Source organism: Sinocyclocheilus anshuiensis, unplaced genomic scaffold, assembly GCF_001515605.1.
Source record: "Sinocyclocheilus anshuiensis isolate Anshui unplaced genomic scaffold, SAMN03320099.WGS_v1.1 scaffold1160, whole genome shotgun sequence".
NCBI lineage: Eukaryota > Metazoa > Chordata > Actinopteri > Cypriniformes > Cyprinidae > Sinocyclocheilus > Sinocyclocheilus anshuiensis.
This window is the reverse complement of record NW_015552641.1, coordinates 454155-459696: the sequence shown is the minus strand read 5'-3', so window position 1 is coordinate 459696 and position 5542 is coordinate 454155. Positions and strand designations below refer to the sequence as shown.

The window sequence follows — 5542 nt, the reverse complement described above, 5'->3', positions numbered from 1 at the left end:
TCTGCCTCAGATTTCCCGCAATTCCTTGAATCTGATAAAAAAACGCCGACAGTACCCTCGTCATAAAGTAGGCGGTGCTCTGATTGGAGAGTGACATTTTAATCGTCTCTGATTGGCTGCATTCACAGAAGTAACCCGGTGTTGCCTGAGCCGTACCATTTTCCTTAAAAGGGGTGGATGTGGAACTTTGACATTGGATTATGAGCAAATATCGAGGGTGTTTTGCTTAAATATTACACTTTATAACAAATAGTATTTGATTTTGTATTAACATGTTTAATTTATGGTGCACTATTTTGCGTTTATCATAAATATCCCACACTTCCACTTTGCAACAGCCACCGTTTGGGATTTAAGGTCTCGCCCAAAAATGGCTGTGGAGAAACAGTTATGAAGATGTGTCGATCTACTCACCTAATTAATGTGGCGCATGCTCCAAATTAACCAAGAGTCCTCTGATCGAGCCGGAGGACATTTCTGGAAGGTGAGGCACAAGATGTTCCGTTTTATCCGTTATTTCGTGCAGAAAAAGAGGAATCCAAATGGGCTCACCGTGCAGTCGTGTTACGACTTTATTTTCAGCCAATAGGAATACCAGTGCGATCACAGGCCAGGGCCTTCAAGGATGTGTTTATGCACATAAAACAGCAATAAATCAACACTGAGCATCAAACTACATAAAAACAGAGCTTTAGCACAGAAACTGCAACGACACGTTCTTAAAAACCATTGCAAAGTTCATATTCGCAATGAGGGGATTCATATCTCTGCATAGTAAACACAGTTCTCATGCAGTAGCGGTTTAAAAGTGACATTGTATTAACAGAATAGTAATAGCACCGACACATCCATATATAAATTCAGTGTATTTGCATAACTTGTGATTGCAGAGACATTGTTGATCTCTTTAACTGCACTGCGAGATGTTTTTACCCTTCATTAGTTATCATGACATAAAATGGTGAAACGTTTTCTACTATCTTTGTTTTTAAGTCTGTAACGTTACGTGCGACTAAAATTTCACCGAATGTCAATTTCTGAGACGATATTTTATATTCACATTAATGGTTGTCAACAGGTGCTATCAGTGTTGACATTTACTTGTATTGTTAGTAACATTTCCCCCATGAGCACCTTAGTAACAATGGCATGGAATGAGTAGAAGTAGTAATACTAAGGATTGGGAAATGTAAGATACAATAGCTTATTTTTCTATACATTTGCTTGTGGAAGTATAATGGTAATATTTGTGTGATGATGATGTAACTCACTGCATGGTATTGTGATTGTTTGTATGTGTTACACCCACCTTTTGCATAGTTGAAGGTAGAAGGTCATAATATTTGCTATGCTTTGGGTGTGTATATTACGTACCTAATGCATTATTAGACTTTGGAAAACTCCCTTTATCATAATGTAATATTGTTCGTACGTGTCTGATCTTAGCTATCAGTTTGTAAATATCATCATAAGCCAGCCTGTTAAATGAGGTCCTACTCACATTATGGTGATTTGAATTTGAAAGTTAGGTTTCAACAGTGTAACTGCAACCGCTTTCACACCAACAGTATATCTGCAAGAAAGTGTTGTTTGTCTCTGTCACTGTATTATTCTTGCATTGACCCAGACAGATGCCTTTTTTCAAACAATATGTGAGCAGTTTGCTCCAGTGCGTTATGTTGCTGTTTGTGCATTATGTACACCTGTATTTCAAAAGACTGTGTTAAAAATAGGATTGTAGTATTTTTTCAAAGTATTTTCCACTAAGTTTAGTGTGGTACACATTTTAAAAATAGGTTCAGAGCTGAAACACAACTGATACCTACACTTCTGACATGCAGTGCCATTGCTTGGGAATAGCCTATTAGTATTGTTGCTGAAATATCTGCTGCTTTCACATACAGTGTGAAACAGGCCTAGCTCATCTAACAACAAATCAAAGTTGGACTATCATAAGTAAATGTACCAATCTGTGGTTGTTTGTTTACGTATGCATGCATGACCAATGACATTTCAAACTAGCAAATACACCTTGTTGGATTCCAAATGTTAAAATAATATTTTCTCAGTTAAGCTACAAATCATTCTGGACATTAGATTGGAAATTTGCCCCAGGTATTACTGTGGAACATCCAAGGTTTGCTGAATGAGAAGTAGTGTCAGGAAAATTGTCTCAATCAATTTGTTACATTCATAAATGCATGCATGTGCTTGTTGCAGTTTTTGGTGATGAGAATTGGCATTTAAGATGAACTGAACTAGTAAAGGCTTTACAGTAAGGTTCTGTCAGACTGGAAACATTTTGGAAATCAGAGTGGAAGCCAGGTTTATAACATATGTAGGATTGTAAGCAAGCATTTTCAAGTGATAATTATGTTGCTTAGCTTAAAGCTAACCTTACATGAGTGTAAAACAATTGACCTGTGTTGTTTTGGAGGCTTATCTGTTTATATTTGCTAAGTTACTACGCTAGAGACAAGAATATTAAGATTTAAATGGTACAAAGGATGAATTTGTTACCACAGTCCTTCAAAGAAAAAGGCATGTTTTTGAAAGACAGATAATGCATTTGGTGGCAGGTAAGTTTTAGTCTGTTCATCACAAAAAGTTACTGTATGGCTTAAGAAGACTTGGAATATAGTGTTTTAGTTGTATGGACTACTTTTATGGTGTTCCACGATAGAAAGTCTTAAAGATTTGGACATAAGTTTCATTTTTGGGTGAACTGTTCCTTTTAGAGCTTTTGAGTCATACTTTAATAGCTACAGAGTTAAAGATGTGACCAGAAATGCTTAATAACATGACACAATATAATGCTACTGGAAAATATTGGTTCTTTTATACCTGGTATAAATATTGGTTCTTTTATCTAATATTGAGTTAAGAAAAGCCTTTTCTGCTCAAGTAACGTTTTTTCCTCATCAAAATATTTGACTTTAAACTTAAAACTTCTTGAGAGAAATTTAGGGCATCGCTGAGAATCTTCTGGTGATTATGGTGTAGCTGTTGGCAGTTGAAATTCATTTCTGTGGTGTCACTGAGCACATTCTTTCAGGGATTTTGCAAAAGGTTATTAAATACACCGCTGCATGGACGTGTTGCACGGCAGGGAAGCGCACACATGCACTCTCCTTTTGGAGGATGCTGAGGTTTATTTTGGCAGTTGTCATGACGTTGTGTGGTTTCACATGTGGTGAGAGAGAGGGGGGAGGGAGACCCTTTTCATAGCAGAGATGCTTATTTATCATTTCCGGTCAATCAGAATCATGTCAACATCACTGCATGCACACATACAACATTTATCCCATACACACAAACCTAGCCAGAAAAAGATAGCTATCTTAAACTCTCTTTCAACTCCTTGGTCGGTGACTTTGTAGTGATTACTCGCAGGAGACCGTTCACCTATTTGCACAGTGCTTGAGCAAGATGTGTGTGGTCAGAAATAAGGCTTTCCACAATTAGGGATCAAAACTGTGGAGGAATCGGCACTGTAATTACTGGGATTATTCTGAGCAGATGCAGAACAAATTTCTTTATTGTAGCAGTGCAGAGCTTCACGGCAAGGTGCGACGTGTGGCCAAAGTAAACATGTGAATATGGAGCCGTGCATGTTTTATGAGTAAATCATTTCTTTGTTCAAGGGGACCAGGTTTGCTGCGATCACAAGATTCAGAATTTCCACCATTATCTGATATAATTCAAAGAGGTCATGTGTGGTGAAACCTCATGGTTTCCTGTTTATTTTACAGGCTATGGAGTGCATTCAAATATTTTCTCACAATACACGTTTTTTCTTTTGTTTCTTAATTTTTTTTGTTGTAGTTTTAGAGACAAACCTGACCTGTTTTTCTACACCTGAACAAGCTAGATACACTCCGTTTACTACCTTTATGCATAGATGGCTAATGGAAAGTTCTAAGCACATGTACACTGCCATTCAAAAGTTTGGGGTCAGAAAGATTTTAATACTTTTAAGAATTTATTACAGCAAGAAATTAATACTTTTAGCAAGGATGCATTAAATTGAGTGAAAATGGCAAATACTTGTACATTATTACAAAAGATTTCAAGTACGTTGTTTTTGAACTTTCTGTTCATCAAATCCTAAAAAAATGTATTATGGTTTCCACAAACATATTAAGAAGCACAACTGATTTTAACATTGATAGTAAGAAATGTTTCTTAAGCACCAAATCAGCTTATTAGATTGATTTATGAAGGATCACGTGACAGTAAAATAGCAAACAGTTATTTAAAATTGTTATAATAATTCACAAATATACTGTTTTACTGTATTTTTTATCAACTAAATGCAGCCTTGATGAGTGTAAGAAACTTCTTTTTAAAAACCCCAAACTTTTGAATGGTTCTCTAAGAACAATGTTTTTGAAGCAAACCACTGAACAAATTTATGATTTATTTGTTTCCTCTTTTACTTTTTTAACTTCTGTCATAATTTCCACATAAGACAGAAAGGCATACAGGTTTGAGACAACATGAGGATGAGTAATTAATGACAGAAATGTATTTTTTGGCTGAATTAAGCACTTTTACAACTGTGAAGACATCATTTATGCTGTTTGGAATTTAGTGCCAGTGTCTGTATTTGTGCTTTGGTCCAAAAGAGTCTTGTGACATTTGCATATTTATGACATCACATCATTATAGTTGTATTTTTTTTCTGCTGCAGAAAGGTATTTATCCTTAAGAAAGCATTCACAGTATTTAAAAGCAAAGCCTTTTGAATCAATCATGTCCGTACTTACTCAAACTAGTGGCTCATTTACATTGAATAGTTTTTCTTTGTCATCATCATAATCAGCATTATCATCATCCTTATTATCAGTAAAGGGAAGCACCTCACTAATCATGGCCAGATAGTTAAGAGTACATTGATTACGCAGGAGCGACAAGACTGCTTCTTTCACTAGAATGTCTGTGCAGCAGAAACTCACCTTAGTTTAAAAAAAAAAAGCCAACACCTTGTACAAGAAAAGTGCATAAAAGTGTGAATTATGTATGTGGTGGCATTGGACTGAGGGCAGAGTGGCTGTGGTAATGGACTGGTGAAGGTTTCATTTGCTGCTGTATTGCATCTCACAGCAGCATGTAGGAAACTTTAAGAAATTCTTTTGTTGTCAGGGTGCTAATAAAGTCATTAATTTTAAGAAGCTTTCACAGGAGATTTGGGGGCAGGTCTCAGTCCATTTTTGATAGAATTCAGTTTGTTTGGCGTGCACCTAAGTCCACATGAACACCAGCCTTGAGTTATGCTGCACCTTCCTATCTGTTTGCACATCTGGCTAGGGCTGGGCAAAAAATCGAATGTGATTTTCATGCGCAGCTCGTCAGTAAGTAAATGCAGAGGCGGACAAAGTACTCAACTCTATTACTTGAGTGAAAGTGCAGCTACTGCTGGTCAAATATTACTCCATTAGAAATAAAAGTTGTAAAGACAGATTTTTACTTAAGTAAAAGTACAGAAGTACTTGCTTTTAAAAGTACTTAAGTACCAAAAGTAAATTTCCTTTTTTGTGTC

At 36.3% G+C, this 5542-nt stretch overlaps 1 protein-coding gene across 3 annotated transcripts in view; it reads left to right on the top strand.

Moving 5' to 3' along the window:
• Nucleotides 1-346: 346 nt before the first annotated feature.
• znf438 (zinc finger protein 438) overlaps nucleotides 347-5542 on the top strand; it is a 48908-nt gene continuing 43712 nt past the window's right edge. For all 3 annotated transcript variants that reach the window (XM_016458450.1, XM_016458454.1, XM_016458448.1), the window contains exon 1: nucleotides 347-484. The gene's annotated coding sequence lies outside the window, so the exon portion shown is untranslated. The remainder of the gene's footprint in view (nucleotides 485-5542) is intronic.